This window comes from Coregonus clupeaformis, chromosome 29 (assembly GCF_020615455.1).
Source record: "Coregonus clupeaformis isolate EN_2021a chromosome 29, ASM2061545v1, whole genome shotgun sequence".
Taxonomy (NCBI): domain Eukaryota; kingdom Metazoa; phylum Chordata; class Actinopteri; order Salmoniformes; family Salmonidae; genus Coregonus; species Coregonus clupeaformis.
In genome coordinates this window covers 33,256,088-33,275,103 of record NC_059220.1, presented here as the reverse complement: position 1 = coordinate 33,275,103, position 19,016 = coordinate 33,256,088, and the positions used below count along the sequence as shown (strand labels likewise).

At 46.1% G+C, this 19,016-nt stretch overlaps 1 pseudogene; it reads left to right on the top strand.

The window, feature by feature from the left end:
- Positions 1-19,016, top strand: part of LOC121544484 — a 244,163-nt pseudogene that overhangs the window by 106,474 nt on the left and 118,673 nt on the right.

The window sequence follows — 19,016 nt, the reverse complement described above, 5'->3', positions numbered from 1 at the left end:
ACTGACGTTCTGAGAATGTTCTAGGAACATTAAAACATGAGAAATGTGTTTGTTTTTCATGATCGTGTTTTGTAAGTTACTTTTCTTAAATTACTTGTAAATATTGTATGTTTTTATTGCGTTGGAATTGTAAATATTGTGAATTTGTATGATTGTGTGCAGAGCTCCATTGGTCTTGGTCTTTATGGGATTTCCCTGTTTAAATACATTTATATTATAAATACATTTAAACAAATACAAAATTCAAAATTTAATTCACAAACTCTGGATTTGAGGTACGCTGCTTGTTCTGCTGCACCACAAAGACTGTAGCATTCTCAGAAGTCCCCTACACATGAATGACCTATAATACATCTCTGCACTTAGCAAAAGAGTGCCATCTGCACTGCTTACTGTATTTTAGTTCTCAGTTAATATGACTATTCTCTCATCAATGATTTCATTTACTCTCTCAGCAATTTGAGGGTTTTATGAATAATCGTCTAATATTGGTGGGACATATTATTCTGTTTTAATGATACTCCTGAATCACTATCATACATATAATAGTTTTTCTTTAGTGTATTTTTAACAGAACTGAAATTGACTTTGAAGTGCAAAGTGTAGTAATACAGGTGAAATCAGTCACTGACACAGACATGGTGGTGTAGCAGAAAGCTCTGAATGTCGTGAACCAAGAGGTTGTGATTTCAAATCTCAGGTGAGGACATGTTGAATAATAATTGTGTCAAAAAAAAAAAGATGTTCCGAGATCATCCTAAAATTGTCCTTGGCGACATCCTGGGAACAAACCAGGAACAAGACAAAACCTCCAGGGGACCATGGCCTTTTCTAATTTGGGCAAAAGTATGTCCTCCTCTCTCCTCTGTCCTCTTTCCTCCCTGACCTGGAAAATGATAAGTGGTCGAGTGGTCAAGGAGATGTCAATTCGAAGAGTGTCCTCCCCTCTTGCAGGAGAGTGCATTGGTGACTGTGTGTGTGTGTGTGTATACTGTATATGATGTACTGTACACATACTGTCTAAGACACTACTCAGATCCCTTAACAGTGTCAACTTAGGACAATACCTGGTTGCATAAAACACCTTGAGTGAAACCAGACACAGATCTCTCTCTATATGGTGTCCCAACGGGGACGTCATTCCCTTAGGATGTACCAGCTACAGAGCGGTCAGCTATGTCACTGAGTGGTCAAGCAAGTCTCTATGGTCTCCTAGGAGAGTCTCTCTCTCTCTCCCTCTGGACTATCCCAGCTATACACTCCTCAGAGCCCCTGCTATAGCACATTCACTGAGTGGCCAGCTTAACCCGGAAGCCAGCTGCACCAATGTGTCAGAGGAAACACCTTTCAACTGACAACTGAAGTCAGCCTGCAGGCGCCCGGCCCGCACACAAGGAGTCGCTAGAACACGATGAGCCAAGTATAGCCCCCCTGGCCAAACCCTCCCCTAACCTGGACAATGCTGGTTGTGACACAGCCTGGGATTGAACCCGGGTTTGTAGTGACACCTCAAGCACTGCGATGCAGTGGCTTAGACCGCTGCGCCACTCGGGAGGCCCCACATCTGTAGCTTCTAACCTGTGCTGTGCTAATAACTGTCAGCACACACAAACACCAACAACAGCCTCACATTACTCAAAACAACAACTGTGCAAGAGTCCGCGCATCTCAACTACACCACCAACTCACAGCATTTCAGTAAATGGCATTTCATTGTTCCAGTCTGTTTGTGGTTTCTTCTGACCAACTATTTCTGCCGAGGGAGGATTTCCATCACAGGATGTTTACATGTCTGCTCCAAGGACAGTCTCTGTAAGTCATATGAGTGTCTGTCTTAGACATGTCAATGTCCCAAGGGCCAGTGTGTTCAGTACCATAGAGCCGTAGTGGTAGCAGCCCTTTCCCCCATTGAAAGGGGGCGGGGGGGGTAGTGGAGAGAGAGAAAGAGAGGGAGTATTCCCAGATGACCTACTCTAGTGTGTTATCAGGTTAAAACAGACTGAGTTAGCATCACCTATCTGTCTTGTATCGTCTCCCTCAAGTCTCTGATGTGTGTATCTACGACTACAAGGGCTTAGAGTAGGTACAGTATGTGGTCAGGTTGCTCTGACACTGAGAACGTAAGAGAAGGTACACTCTATTGCTCCCATCAAGAGAGCTGGAAAGAGAGAGGGAGATTGAGAGAGATAAAGATAGGAGGAAGGAGAGAGAGGTTAAAGTGGGCTAACTTCACGTCACATATCTGTCATGCCCCCTCTCGTCTCACTGATGACAAGGTGGGATGTGACTTAATGTACATGCGACATACAGGATGATTGTTTCAAGTCAGCCGTTTACGCTGTGAAAATACAGTAAACTGCCTGTTACTATACAGATATAATGTGACTGTCCGTTTTAGATGTTCTATTTCAGTCGTATTTCTATTTCAGGTGTTTTTGAATTCCCACCACATTGTGTTTAACGTCACGACTCGTATTAGGTCTCCAGTTCCTCTGAAATTCCCACACTGATAACATTCCGAAAGAGACCAAGCTCAGAATTCCGAGGGTGTTCCCTCTATCCCTGATTCCCTGTATCCGAGTTTGGGATCTAAAGCAGGGATAAAGGGATGGAGACGGAAGGAAAGAGAGAGATAGAGTTGTCTTCCGGGAGTCTCCTGTCAGTTCAGAGGGAATTAGACGTGCCTTAGAGATCAGCTCTACCTCCTCAGATTAACTACAGATTATCAGATTAACACACAGAGACCAGTCAGAGATTAGACGGGAGGAGATGTGTTTAACCTGAGCATTCAGCGCTCCCCTGGAGTCCTAATGGTGACGTTAGACTGAACACACACGCGCGCACACACGCGCGCGCCGCCGGAGACATGAATACACAGCTGGGGTAGGGTGTTGGGGCTTCAAAGCGAGAGGTTTTATCCTGACTTGAGGCCATACATGGGGGCTCAGGGGAAGTGGGTTTAGGAGGTGTACACATACATACATTACACACACACAGGGTGGGTTTAGGCGGGATCTAGAGAGGAGTGTGTGAGGGGTCCACTGGGACCGTCTACACACGCACAAATGCCTTCCTTTTATCTCATACTGTAGGTTTTCACACACACTTCTTTCTTCCTCTCTCCTCCTCCCTCCTCTAGATCTCCAGTTGAGCTTTAGAACGCGAGCGTCCGACGGCCTGCTGCTCTGTGCAGTGTCTCCTGGAAACCAGGAGGAGTACCTGGCTCTGCAGATAACAGCAATGGACAGCCCAACTTCCTATTTTACCCACAGGTAACAAACTACAAACATCGGCGTACTCCCTGTTTGACACACAGGTAATCTCTCGTGGGCAGATTCTGCATGTAGACCGAAGAATGTGTCGGGACTGAATGGAATGCGTGAGATAAAGCACTAGTTCAGTTTCTTTGGTTTTCGTCACTAGTTATTTAAACATACCAGGATTGGGCAAAGGCGATGCTTAAATTACTTGGCCTTGAGTGCTTTGGGCGTGTGCCCACATGGATTGGAAGGGGTGTGGGGTTTGTCTGAGAGTCTCCATTTCTAACACGTATAGGCCCAGAAGTTAATTACTCAGCTGACAAAATTACGCAAGATTTTACTTCTGGGTTAACCGAGATTAACACACAGGTAACAAACTACAAACATGGCTGCTCAATCTAGATAGTTCAGGCGTTTATTTTGGGTGTGACACTATAGAATATATATTATTTGTGTATGAAATGTTTTATGATACTCAATGGCTTAATAAGAAACTGATTACTGAGGAAAGTAAAAACTGATTTCCAGGCTGATTTCCAGGTTTCCAATTCTGTCACTGAAGGTTTTCATATCCATGAAAACGTATTAAACCCATATTGTGTTTCGTTGGAGGGATATTATGACTTCTTCATCTGTAAAATCCGATCGGAAAACGTTCAAAGTGTGTCAGCGTTTGAATTGGCCTCCAATTAACTCCTTCCCCGCAGTCACGGCGCGTGCATACCAATCGCTAGCTAATTAAGCCACACATACACACACACACTCGAGTCAATTGCTCTGATGATGAAAGTGATGATGGGAGATGATTTCACGCGAGCGTCCGTCAGACCACCAACCGTCTCTCCTCCCCAATAACCTCCCCCCCACACACACTCAATAAGGACCTATTCCTTCTCCAGTGCCGCAGCAGCATTCCCAAACACATTTAGTTAGGCTAGTTTGGTAATTAACACTAGGAGTGGTGTCACGGCCGATTAATGTCCCCTGATAGCTCCCCCATTAGTTCCCCCATTAGCCAATTCAACAGGCCTAATGGGATTACCACCACGGGGGACCTAATTTGGCGTGACACAGGAAACTGGTATGCTCCCCCCACAACCACACACACACTTTCTAATGATGGAATTAATGAGAATTTTATGAAAAGATGTCTCATAGAGGGATGTTTAGCTACTGTAGTGTTAGAGCTGTCACTAACCATGCCTCTCTTCTCTTAAGTTACAGTTGTCTCTTTAAACACTGGTTAGGGACCACTGGGAATCTGTGTGGGATATGACACATGCACACCCCACCCCTCAGCCATACAGTAGCTATGTATGATTTAGGCCAGGATTCAATCAAAGGTGCATTGTCAACAACCGCACTGCACTGCACTTGACCTTTAAAGATAATTTATGCTTGAGCCGACGTTCGTTATGTTTACTGTTAATCTATGCATTGCAGTGCGCTTGACGACAATGCGCCTTTGATTGAATCCAGGCATTTTTCTGAACTGAATGTTGTCGCAAGTAACAAATAGACCGTTACTAACGTTTTGAACACAAGCGCACAAGATCAACATGTTCTAGTCTGTTAAGTACTCCATGTGTCAGGCAAAGTCTAGGGTGGCCAATGAGGCATGTGATTTGTAACATATGTAAACGATATTCCATTAGAATCTGGGTCGACAGGACAACATAATGATCCGACTAATGTTTTTATTAATATATGTAAATAACACGCACGCACACACACACACTGCAAATAAGGAGCATTTCACAGCATTCTCTGTGTCAGTGTGATAAACATGCTTAGCAGGAATTATCCACAAACAGCATGTAAAAGACAAGAAAAACCTGCACACTGCTCTTGCCAGTATGACTTTATTTGTTTTTTACTAGTTTATTACTAGTTTATGAAGCTTGCGTATTGTATAGCCTAACACAAGGACAAAGAGAAGGGTTCTGTATACACCCTGATAGTGAGAGAGAATGAATGAATGAATGAATGAATGAATAAATGAATAATGCTAAAGTGACCTAATGTGTGTGTGTGTGTGTGTGTGTGTGTGCCTGTAACCCACCCTAACAAAGTCCATTCAGCTTGTGTTCTCACTACAGTAAAGAGATTGGGTTCAACCCCCAAGGTTGCCAGGGCTGTTTCCCCTAATGGCGGCCTTATGTGTGGGGCAGCACTTTGGATAAGTGCTATTTATCTGGCAATCGGAAGTGGGCGTAACTATCTCCCTCAGCTTTCACTCCCAAATACACTTTATTAAAGAGAGAGGGGGCAGTGGGACACACACACATACACACACATACACACACACACACCTAACCCCTTTCTCTATTATTCCAGAGAAGTCCGAGGGCGATTCACCCATTCTAGAAGGAGTGTTTAGTGTATAAAGACCACACACATACACACACATACGGTAGTTTGGCCCTATAGGTAATGAAAGTGAGGCCCAGACCCAGCCAAGCAGCCCAGCAGGTGGAGAGAGAGACTGAGAGGCTTTTTGGGGGGATGACAGAATAGACCTCTCAAATCTCACAGGACCTTAATGAAACCTCCTGAATGAAGGAGGGAGGAAGGAGGGAGAGAGAGAGAGAAGAGAGAGACAGGGCAGATTTTGACAACAATAGTAGCTCTAGTGTTAAAAATGCTTTTACAGACTAACACACAATACTTGTACTCACTCTCAGGAAAAAAGTGTACAGTTAGTGTACAGCATTGTTCCCTGGGGTATTTTTTTATTTTTTTATTATACACATATGATCTCACATGGTACTGTTCGTTACCTTTTAGGGTACATGTGCAAATAATCTAGAATAATGGTACATTTCTGTACCCAATATGTTTAATATAAAGGTACAATCATCACACTCTCTCAAAAAAAGAGGTTATTTGAAGGGACATTTCTGTTTCCCATGGTAAGAAGCGTGGATTAGTGGGGGCGTGGCTTTCAGTTAGTTATTTTTGGCCACCCGTGAGTTTAAGTGTTGTACCAGTTTAGGTTATGTTAATTTAAGTTTGAGCATGTCCACTGCCAGTTCTGAAGTCTTTATAAAGGCTTACATAAGAGCATGTGACAATAAAGAGTTTTAATTATTTTTGTACTGACTTTCACACAACACTGAAAGACCTTGTCAGGAGGTAAAACCTCTTGGCGTAATGGTTATGTTGGCTTGACAATCACTAGACCCAGGTTCGAGTCCCGGTCAGGACTGTCCCGGAATTCACTCCATTGGTGTCAGAAGTGGGATGGTGTGTACAAGTGAGGGACTTCATATGGAGAATAAGTACTTTTTTGCAACTTAAAAGGAAAAGTGCTTTGTCACTGTGGTGGTACCCTAAAATGCACATTTGTACCTTTTCTAAAGGTACGGTTTTGTACCTGTGGACTATATAGTACACTATTGGCTCTTTTAAGGTACGAACTGCAAGGGTACAACTATTTACCTACAACTAATGGTACAATGGACGTACCTTACAGGGTACCACTACAGTTACAAGCGTTTGTACCCCTTTAAAGCTAGAATCCTTAAATGAAACAATAACAAAGTGTTTTCCCTGCCCGTTTCGATAAAAAAACGAAGAAATGGGGCTGGAGAAATGTAACCACTCTCAAATTCATAGACAGAGCTATGGATGCAACGACTGACCATCCATGATATCAAATGTGTTTGTTTACATTTACATTGTTTACAAACATTGAAGTAAAACAAGCTTACATTTTGAGTTCGGATGGTCGTACCGAGAGTTAAACTAAGCTCATGAGGCATTTATAAGTTATATTCTTCAAGAATCAATGGGTATATATACTTCATTTAAAATTTGAAAATGGATGTAGCAACTAAGGATTCTAGCATTTAGTAAAAAAAAATCTGAGAGTGTAGTAGCACTGAACAGTGAAAATGAACAGTGTATTTGTCAATGTATGTTTTAGCAAAAAACAATGGAATATCTGACACTCCCAGCTGGTTTAGAAAGAGGTGCAGAGCTGAGTATCTCAAGATTCAAGTGGTATTAGTCATTTGTACGGGATACACATGGTATACATCCAACGAAATGCTTACTTGCAGGTTCCTTCTCGACAATAAGAAATAAGAAAATATAAAAGTAGGAACATAAAGTAAATGGCTCAGTAGAATAGAGTAAACATTTTAGCATAAGTATAATACAGGAAGGCACAATTTATAGTCCAATATTTACATGTGTTTTGGGAAAGGGAGGATTGGGGGGCAAGTGTTTAAATTGTGCAGTATTTAGGAATCATAATAAGAGTCTGGTAGCAGCAGTTGTGATGTGTGTGAAGCATGAATGTACACTGAATCCAGGTGAAAGCTATGATCCCTTATTGGGAGGTAGAATGTCACTTGTTAAATCTACTTCAATCAGTGTTGATGAAGGGGAGGAGACAGGTTAAATAAGGATTGTTAAGCCTTGAGACAATTGAGACATGGATTGTGCATGTGTGCCATTCAGAGGGTGAATGGGCAAGACAAAATATTTAAGTGCCTTTGAACAGGGTATGGTAGTAGGTGCCAGGCTCATCGGTTTGAGTGTGTCAAGAACTCCAACGCTGCTGGGTTTTTCATGCTCAACAATTTCCCATGTGTATCAAGAATAGTTAACCACCCAAAGGACATCCAGCCAACTTGACACAACTGTGGAAAGCATTTGAGTCATTATTGGCCAGCATACCTGTGGAACACTTTCGATACCTTGTAGAGTCCCATGCCCTGACGACCTGAGGCTGTTCTGAGGGCAAAAGGGGGTGCAACTCAATATTAGGAAGGTGACAGAGAGACAGATAAACATCTTCATTCTAAGTTTAGCTGAGATCTTCCGTGTGTAAAGTGACGCAGGAGGTCAAACGGTGATCTAACGACGCACTTAGTGTAGCTGTTCTATGAGTGGTCTGAGGCAGGCGTTAGATTACGAGCGATTTCAAGTGCAATGTTAATAAAGACGGTTTTGGGAAAGGCTCGGAAATTTAAAGATGCTCTTACGAAGGTTCTAACGATGCTTAGCCTTAAAATGCTTTTGGGAAACCGGGCCCAGATGTGTTACGGCCGTATGAATAGCGAAGGAAATGGCATCTTCCGTGGATCTATGTTAATTTTTTTTTTTGATTGAATATTAAAACATACAATCTACCTGCAGTGAAGCCACTCAACATTTACATTACATTCAGTCATCTAGCAGACACTCCCATCCAGAGCGACCCACAGGAGCAACCAGGGTCAAGCGTCCCGCCCAATGGCACGTCGACATATCTACCAAGTCAAATCGGGGACCTGAACCAGCGACCTATCTGTGGATCTATTAGAGTGATAGTCAAATTGGAGTGGGTCCAGTGTGCCTGGCATGCTGGCCTTGATGTGGGCCATGACCAGCCTCTCGAAGCGCTTCATGATGACTGGGGTGAGTGCGACAGGGCGATAGTCATTTGGGCATGTCACCTTGTTTTTCTTGGGAACTAGGACGATGGTGGACTCCTTGAAGCAGGTGGGGACTACAGCCTGGGACAGGGGCAGGTTGAAGATGTCCAAGAAGACGCCCGCCAGCTGGTCAGCACACACTCGGAGGACGCGGCCAGGGATGCCATCTGGGCCGGTGGCTTTGTGAGTATTCACTCTTGAGAGTTTCCCTCACGTCAGCCCCGGAGAGCGAAAACACCTGGTTGTCCGGAGCAACGAGAGTCTTCCTGGATGGCTCAGTATTGTCTGCCTCGAAGCAAGCATAGAATGTGTGAATTTGCCTTTCTAGTCCGTGATAGTCTGTAGTCCTTGCCACATGCGTCGTGAGTCTGAGTTGTCGAACATCAATTCAAGTTTGAGTCTGTATTGTCTTTTTGCATCCCTAATGGATTTGCGGAGCTCGTACCTGCTCGCCTTGTACGCGTCACCCGCCACAGAGTCATCGGGGTTCATTCTGCTGACATTGAACGCAGCAGTATGGATATCAGCATGGTACAGAAATCTCCCTTCATCCAGGGTTTTTGGTTGGATTATGTCCAGATTGAAGTGATACAATCTGTAATGAAAACAACACAGCAAGCTTCAATATGCCTCAACCAGAGAGAGGGAGAGAGAGAGCAAGAGAGAGAGAGGGAGGGGGAGAGTAGAGAGAGGGAGACAGAGTGAGGATAAAGAGAGAAAGAGAGAGTGTCCTCCCCCCGTCCTGTCCTGTATTGTTGTGATGGGTGTTGTTAAGTAGACATGTCTGCTGTCTGCTGGGTAGTAAAGGTGTCAGGAGGCTGATATACCTTGGCATTCATACATATATTGATCTCATCATTAAATCTTCATCACACAGCAGAGATGCACCGCTTTGTTATGTGTGCGTGTGTGTGTGTGTGTGTGTGTGTGTTACCTGTTCTCTTTCTGCAGAGTGCCCATCCCGCCTGCTAACTGCCGATACCGATGATGTCATACATACTTTGGAAGAAAAACACACACGCGGCCAGGTGTAGGTGTGTATGACCTCTCTGTCTCCTCTCCCAGGGCTGGGCTGTGGCAGTGGGAGTGGAGGGTGACGGGGGAGGAGGTACAACGATGGCCAGTGGCACAGCATCATGGCAACCAGGAAACAGGCCGTGGGAACGATCATTGTGGATGATCAATACCAAGGTAGCACTCACCATGGTTACGATAATCATATTCACTGTGTGTGTGTGTGTGTGTGTGTGTGTGTGTGTGTGTGTGTCTGTGTGTGTGTGTGTGTGTGTGTGTTTGTCTGTGTGTGTGTTAATCCCAGGCTCTCTTGTGTTCTATTGAGGTATTATCCAGGTTAATCTGAGTCACCTTCTGTGTGATTAGAATAATCAGGCTACTCTACATCTAGCTCCTCTCTCCTCTCCTCTCCTCTCCTCTCCTCTCCTCTCCTCTCCTCTCCTCTCCTCTCCTCTCCTCTCCTCTCCCTCTCCTCTCCTCTCCTCTCTCTCCTCTCCCTCTCCTCTCCTCTCCTCTCCTCTCCTCTCCTCTCCTCTCTGCTCCTACTCAACCTGTACTCATACTGACCACAGGAACCCAGTGAAACTGAATATGTGTGTGTTGGTCTTTCTGTGTCTCAGTTTCTCTGAGTATATGTAAGATTTTCAATTGGTTACCTCATCTCCTCCATTCTCCGTCCTCGCCTCGGCTCCTTTTGAAAAAGGTCAAAGGTAACCGAGTAGTGGAGGGGAGGAAACGCTTGTAGCCGGCCGCGACCGGGAGACCCATGGGGCGGCGCACAATTGGCCCAGCGTCGTCCAGGGTAGGGGAGGGAATGGCCGGCAGGGATGTAGCTCAGTTGGTAGAGCATGGCGTTTGCAATGCCAGGGTTGTGGGTTCGATTCCCACGAGGGGCCAGTATGAAAAAATTAAAAAATAATGTATGCACTCACTAACTGTAAGTCGCTCTGGATAAGAGTGTCTGCTAAATGACTAAAATGTAAATGTAATGAAATGAGACTCTCCTTCTTCATGCAAATTACGTTTACAGGGGTGGAATCCCAAATGTAAAGTATTAAAAAGACATTCAGCTACTGTAGTTGTGTTAGACATTTTATAGATAAAAGGATGTAACAGCTGATTCAAAGGGAGTGTGGTGGATCTCAAAACTCTTCCACAAAGGACTCAGGTAGGATTCTCTTGTGCTTCCTCGGCGGGAGGAGGCTGTCGAGGAGGCGAGGACACGCCTTTGTTCGCCTACTAACTAATTTACATTCTCCTCGACCACTCGACCACTTATCGGTTTCCGGGTCACAGAGGAGAAAGGACGGAGGAGTCGAGGAGAGGACGGCCGTTTGCCCAAAATGAGAATCTCCCTATTTGTTCTACAGTGGAACAATTTGTAAGTCGCTCTGGATAAGAGCGTCTGCTAAAAAATGTACATGTAAATGAACTTCAGCTATTCCACCCTGTACGTAGAACATGTCTATATAGCGTCATGCTGTATATCGTAAGATAATAGGTATTCAGTAACTGATATACCTCTGTCCCTCCCTCTACTCTCTCTCTCCTCTCTCCTCTAGGTAATGCGTCAAGCGTCCAGCGGTTGTACCATTATAGGGGAGAACATGGGGGTATTCATCAGGGGGCTGCCAGAGGACTTCACTCTACTCAGACAAGACTCAGGAATGTACACTCACAATCACACCTAGTTGGTTTGTTCCCTCTAGTGAAATATTGTAAAAAGAAAATGTTGTTGGAAACGGAGTAAAGTAAAAGTCGATATCTCTCTCTCTCTCTCTCTCTCTCTCTCTCTCTCTCTCTCTCTCTCTCTCTCTCTCTCTCTCTCTCTCTCTCTCGCTCTCTTTCTCTCTCTCGTCTCTCTTGCTCTCTCTCTCTCTCTCTCTCTCTCTGCTCTCTCTCTCTCTCTCTCGCTCTCTTTCTCTCTCTCGCTCTCTTTCTCTCTCTCTCTCTCTCTCTCTCTCTCTCTCTCTCTCTCTCTCTCGTCTCTCTTGCTCTCTCTCTCTCTCTCTCTCTCGCTCTCTCTCTCTCTCGCTCTCTCTCTCTCTCTCTCTCTCTCTCTGCTCTCTCTCTCTCGCTCTCTTTCTCTCTATCGCTCTCTTTCTCTCTCTCTCTCTCGCTCTCTCTCTCTCTCTCTCTCTCTCTCTGTCGCTCTCTCCCGGTCTCTCCTGGTTTCTCTCTCTCTCTCTCTTTCTCACCATCTCGCTCCCTCTCTCACTCTCTTCCTCACCCCCCTCTCTCCCTTTCCCCCCTCTTTCTCTCTTTTTTTCTAGGTGATGCCCAATTGGTGCAGAAGAGGTTTTCTGGTTGCCTTAGGTAGGAACTAAGGTGTTTTAGAACCTAATGGCCTCACTCCCTAGGGACTTCCTGGTCTGATGAAGAATGAGACTGGGTAAATCAAGTTACAGTCATTTTTTGTAGACTCTTGATATCCTCTATTATCGTCTCTTGACATGTTGACCTGTGTCAACTTTGTAACTGGCCAATGTGGTTTGGTAAAAAGTACAGTATATCTGAGCAAAGACAGTAAGAATCAAGAGACTTGTTAGCATTATATTGCATTCTGGTATACTGTATACTTTAGTGTGTGTGTGTGTGTGTGTGTGTGTTCTGTGCAGTGGAGGCTGGTGGGAGGAGCTATAGGAGGACAGGCTCATTGTAATTGCTGGAATGGAATTAATGGCATGGTATCAAACACATCAAACATATGGAAAACACGTTTGACTCCATTCCATTGATTCCATTCCAGCCATACGAATGAGCCCGTCCTCCTATAGCTCCTCCCACCAGCCTCCACTGGTTCTGTGTTAGGCTTCCTAGAGTTGATTCCAGAGGTGTTCAGTGGGGGAGAAATCCGACATCTCCTTTGAGTTCAGAACGGACCAACTCAACACTTTATTGTAGTTCTCCTACAACACACACACACTGACTACATACTGGTGAGTACACACACACACATGCAAAGGCACATACACTCACCTACTCCTATGCATGCACGCATGCACACACTCACACACCTACTAACCTCTCTCCTTTGTCCCAGGCTGAGTTAGATGGAGGTCTTCTGTACTTGGTTCTATCCTGGGGAGGTCAGGTGACAGAGCTGAGCATGTGGGTGTGGCTTAGCCACTGCGACCGGGGCTGGAACCAACTCACATTGGCCAAACAGGGATCCGTCATCTTGGCCTCCATCAATGATTGGTCAGAACAGCTGAGAGGGCAGTACCCCTGAACTAAATCAAGGAGCTCTGATTAGCCACAGTCACAGACATTGTGAGAACACACACACACACAAGCTCCACACAAGCACGCACACACACATCCATCGACACAGTAAGAAATACACTCTACCTCCCACACCTCACCCTCACCTTCTCTCCTCTCCTGGGCAGGTCTTGGAGGGTGAGTGAGGGGTGTAACCATTCAGAGTGGTCCCGGTGGTGTACCGGATGTGTCTGCCGTTAGTCTGTCCGCCGCTGCCCGCCGCTCCATTAGGGTCAATCTTGACAGCTGCCCGGCAACCGACAGCGTCTACTATTGCCATGTCAACAACTCTGTACTGGTGTACACATGCCGAGAGACACGGGTAACACACACACTGACACACACACACACACACACACACATATGCTCAAAAAAGGGACACACACACACACCCTAACCCAGACAGTCCAGTGACCCCATGGAGACAGACAGAGCAGAGGTCACAGTCATATCCATAACGTACAGTATGTTCTCTCTATCAGCATTATTCTAGAAGTGGACAGAGACTCAGCAAGCAGCTTGTCTAATGTGCTTACAGGCTGTGTGTAAATATATAGTTGCGGTCAAATATATTGGCACCCTTGCACTTTGTAATAGAATGTTCTGTTTTCTCTTTTCAAAACTGTTTGAATGGCTATTTTTACCCTGCAGGCACTTGCAACTTACCACAGGTGAGATATGTTACACAGTAAACGAGAATCACTTGTCTCCAACCAAATTAGTTTGAATTCTGAGTAATCTAGTCAAGGCAATTTTTTGACTTTGAAGTGAAAAATCTCAATTTCAAAAACACGTGTGAACACCAAACGTTTTTGCAATTTCAACTTATTTTAGAAGAAATAGGGACTCGTGCAAGGGTGCCAATATATTTGACCGCAACTGTAGACAGATCATTTTCTATAGGCCTATCTCTGTCTCTCTGTCTGTCTGCCTTTGTCCATCTCTCTGTCTGTCTGTCCGTGTGTTGGTCTGTGTTTCTGCTGTCCTGCCTTTGTCTGCTAGAACAGAATATAGCAGCACAGAGGAGATTCAGCTATTCTCATACACACACTTTTAGGTGTCTGTGTGTCTGCCTGGTGTGGCATAGCCTCACTGTCTGTCCTTAGGGCACCTGTTTATGTGTGCAACCTTGAATATAGACAGGCGAATATATGCTGAGTGTTTGTGTGTGTGTGTGTTTGTGTGTGTGTGTGTGTGTGTGTGTGTGTGTGTGTGTGTGTCTGTGTGTGTGTGTGTGTGTGTGTGTGTGTGTGTGTGTGTGTATCCCTGTCTAGATTACCTGGCGTCTGGAGCGGGCGGATGAACAACAGGACCCTGGGAACGTGGGCGCAGCTGGGAAACAGGTAACAACACTCACAGAGGATCTCTTTTTTCACTTCTGGTAGGATCTGTGGAGCTAAGAAATCAGAGAGAGAGAGAGATAGACAGAAATATAGACAGAGAGAAAGAGAGATAGAGAGAGGGAGACAAACAGAGAGAGAGATAATACAACCATACACAATACAACAGTAGCATTTACCTTTCTCTCTCTCTCTTTATCTCTCTCTCTTTATCTCTCTTTCTTTATCTCTCTCTCGCTCTCTCTCTCTTTCTCTCTCTCTCTTTCTCTCTCGCTGTCTCTCTCTCTCTCTCTCTCTCTCTCTCTCTCTCTCTCTCTCTCTCTCTCTCTCTCTCTCTCTCTCTCTCTCTCTCTCTCTCCAGCAGAGCTCTCTGGTATTAGTTAGTGTCATAGTTTTCAGGCGGGCCCATTCTCCATCCTGCTGTTAGCAGGCCAATATGTGTTCCAGTCACCCAGATGAGATGGAGAGGCCTGATAGCTTATCATATGTCCCACTGCCACAGCAGCCCCGTCACACACACTGCACTGTACAAATGGGAGCTGCTCGCTACCTCACTACCACACCACCCAGACAAATAAATGTGTGTGAGGGGTGTGGTGTGGTAGCGCTAATGTGTGTGTGTGTGTGTGTGTGTCTGTGTGTGTGTGTGTGTGTGTGTGTGTGTGTGTGTGTGTGTGTGTGTGTGTGTGTGTGTGTGTGTGCGTGTGTGTGTTTGTGTATCCCTGCGCACAAACAACATTTGATTTGATTTGATTTGATGCCTGCATACCTACGTTTACATGGCAAAATAGGGTGAATTTAGGGCCTTATATGCAACATTCATGTTAACTGACATGGATAATCCTCGTATAGGGAGACACCAGAGGATTTCCCTCTTCCTGGTATTTATGCGAAAGTCTGTTGACCTGGGATGACCCACGTCTCCCCTGCCATGCATAAAACTGTTACTGTTACATCACATCATGGAGTGTTGCTGTTGTGTCTCGCCCTGCCTCACCAACCATCATCATTAATACTGGGAGGGAGAGAGGGAGGGAGATGGAGAGAGAGGGAGATAGAAGGGTGGGAAAGAAAGAGGAAAGGGAGAGAGGGGGAGATAGAAGCAGGGAGAGAGGGAGAACGAGAGAGAGAGAAGGAGGAAATGGGGGAGGAGGTGGGGGGCAGAAAGGCTGATTGCTGTAAAATATGGTCCAGAATGAATGGTGGATGTATTAAATCAGGGCTGAAAAAGTTACAACTCTAATAAATTGTATTTATGCTAATGGTTAGATATGATTTACTGGCTCTATTAAAGTGAAGAATATGTGGGCTGCTTTTCTTTAGGCTGACACTAGCTCTCTCTACCTCTCTCTCTGTATCTCGCTACACCTCTCTTTCTCTCTTTCCCTCACCCTCTCTTTCTTTCCCTCCCACCCTATTTGCCACCTCTCTCCTCTGTCTGTCCCTCCCTTTTTTTTGTTCTACCTATCTCCCTAAATATGTCCTTCTTTTCTCTACTTACCCTGCTTTCTTCTTTCTCTCTCTCCCTCTTTCCCCTTTCCCTCTCCTTTCACCCCCTTCTTCTCTCTCTCTCTCTCTCTCTCTCTCTCTCTCTCTCTCTCTCTCTCTCTCTCTCTCCTTCTCCCCTCTCTCTCCCTCTCCTTCTCCCCTCTCTCCCTCTCCCGTCTCTCTCCCTCTCCTTCTTCCCTCTCTCTCTCTCCTTCTTCCCTCTCTCTACCTCTCCCGCTCCTTCTCCCATCTCTCTCCCGTCTCCTTCTTCCCTCGTTCTCTCTCTCCTTCCCTCTCTCCCTCTCCCCTCTCTCTCCCTTTCCTTCTTCCCTCTCTCCCTCTCCTTCTCCCCTCTCTCTCCCTCTCCTTCTCCCCGCTCTCTCTCCTTCTCCCCTCTCTCTCCCTCTCCTTCTCCCCTCTCTCTCCCTCTGATTCTTCACTCTCTCTCCCTCTCCTTCTTCCCTCTCTCTCCCTCTCCTTCTTCCCCCTCTCTCTCTCCTTCTCCCCTCTCTCTCCCTCTCCTTCTCCGCTCTCTCTCCCTCTCCCCTCAAACTCCCCCTCCTCCCCTCTCTATCCCTCTCCTTCTCCCCTCGCTCTCCATTTCCTTCTTCCCTCTTTCTCTTTCTCCCTCTCCTTCTCCCTTCTCTCTCCCTCTCCTTCTTCACTCTCTCTCCCTCTCCTTCTTCCCTCTCTCTCCCTCTCCTTCTTCCTTCTCTCTCCAGCCCCCCAGATTGTGGCTCCTCCCTCTAGTCTAAAGAGTGGGAGTGGCTTCCGTGTCTAGCTGGGCCCCGCCCCTCCAGGTGAGAGGAGTGATTGACAGGTATGAGCTGAGGGCCTATGACCTTGACCAGCCTGACTCAGCACCTGCCTCCTACCTGTCCACTGGAAACCACACAGGTAACACACACACACATGCACGCACACACACACACAGTCACACAAATGGAAGCAAGGATGTGCGCATACACAAACGCACACACACACACATACATACACTCAGGGGAGATTGGAAAACAGGGGGACTATAGCTGGCAAGCACCAGAGCTGGTCTAGCCTAGATACCAATGATGTCATATTATAGATCTCTCTCTGTTCCTCTCTCTCTTTCTCTATTTTACGATGATGATGCCGGCTCTATGATTCGTCACTTCTCCCATCCTCTCTGCCATGTCTCCGGGCAAATATGAAGATGGGCCCTCTCCTCTCTTCATCCTCCTCCCTCTCTCCATTTCCCTGGCACACATTAAAAAAGACGGGTGGCGATAAGGCCGTCCTAATTTATGATGGCCCTGACACCCAAAGCAGAATTACGCCGGCAGATAAAAACACAAAAAGCAAATGAGTGTGTAATGGGAGTAGAGTGGGGCTAGGGCCTAATTGAATTAAAAGACGGGTGAGTGAGGAGAGAGGGAGACAGAGAGAGAGAGAGAGAAAGACACCTGGCCAATTACAGCGCGGCAGAGAGGCTGTTTACCGCCAGTCGTCCCGCGGCCCCGTTGCCACGACAGCCATCTATCCGCCCACAGATTACCATAACGACCGTCGTCATGGACGCGAGCCAGAGAGCCACTCAGAGATCTCCCTCACCCTCACCCCTCCCTTTCTCCCTTCCTCCAGCCCTCTCTCCCCCCATCCGACCCCTACAGCAGGAAACCTCTATGTTTCAGATGCTGATGAATTTAATAAATAAATCCTAGTGATTTTAAACTGTAAAAATGAATTAAACATGGTTGCTTCCTCAGGTCCGTAATTTACAGCCGGTGAGGTCCTGGGGAGAGAGGGGTGAAACTAAAACTCTAGGAGAGAGGGAGGGATAGAGAGAGAGAGAGAGAGAGAGAGAGAGAGAGAGAGAGAGAGAGAGAGAGAGAGAGAGAGAGAGAGAGAGAGAGAGAGAGAGAGAGAGAGAGAGAGAGAGAGAGAGAGAGAGAGAGAGAGAGAGAGAGAGAGAGAGAGAGAGAGAGAGAGAGAGAGAGAGAGAGAGAGAAAGACAAAAAGAGAGAGAGACAGAGAGCGAGTCAGAGAGAGAGAGAGGGAGAGAGAGGGGAGAGAAAGACAAAAAGAGAGAGAGACAGAGAGAGAGCGAGAGAGAGAGAGAGGAGAGAAGGACAAAAAGAGAGAGAGACAGAGAGCGAGTCAGAGAGCGAGACAGAGAGTGAGACAGAGAGAGAGAGAGAGACAGAGAGACAGAGAGACAGAGAGACAGAGAGACAGAGAGAGAGAGAGAGAGAGAGAGAGAGACAGAGAGACAGAGAGAGATAGAGAGAGACAGAGAGACAGAGAGAGAGAGAGAGAGAGAGAGAGAGAGAGAGAGAGAGAGAGAGAGAGAGAGATAGAGAGAGGACCATCAATAGGCTTACATATTCAATGTACCTGTATTATCTTTATATCGTCTCAGGTTGCAGAAAGAGGATCGGCTCCTGTGTGTCTCCCCTGCTCCTATTTATACCTGGACAACACTGACACTCTGGGCCCACACAGCCTGCCTGCCTCTATTTACTATAGAGAGAGGAGAGGAGAGAAGAGGGCACTCCCCTGGGGTCTACCCTGGAAAAACAGAGGAAGAGAGAGAGAGGAGGAGGAGGGAGAGTGAATAGAGAAATAGAGATTGAAAGCAAACAGAGAGAGGGGGCAGAGGGAGAGAGGGAATCAGAGAGAGACAGAGAAGGGGTAGACTTCTGAGGTATTGATGAGTGCAGGAATGAAAGAGGAGGAGGAGAGGAAGAAGGGAGTAATTGTGTAAAGGAGCTCCTCTTTAAATAGCAGGAGTCAATCTGGCTATTAGCCGCTCCCCCCTCTCGCTAATGCTCTCTTTCTGCTACTGTATCTATCTCTACCTTCTTTCATCTCTCTCCCCCTCTCTCTCTCTCTCTCCTCTCTCTCTCTCTCTCTCTCTCTCTCTCTCTCACACTCTCTCCCTCTCTCTCTCTCTCTCCTCTCTCTCTCTCACACTCTCTCCCTCTCTCTCTCTCTATCCATCTCTCCCTCTCTCTCTCTCTCTCTCTGCTGTGTGAGTAATGTGCTAGATATCAGTATTTGATAACAAAGCTGGGGCCTATTAAGAGAAGTGATGGTTTTGTTATGCTGCATTTGGAAAGCCTACACATTAAGGCCTGGAGAACACCACTCTAGTCTGCGCAGAAGAGGAGGAAGACTTGAGATATGGAAAAGAAAAGGACATTTGCCTCCCTGCTCCCTTTTCTCCTTTCTCTCACACACTCTAAATA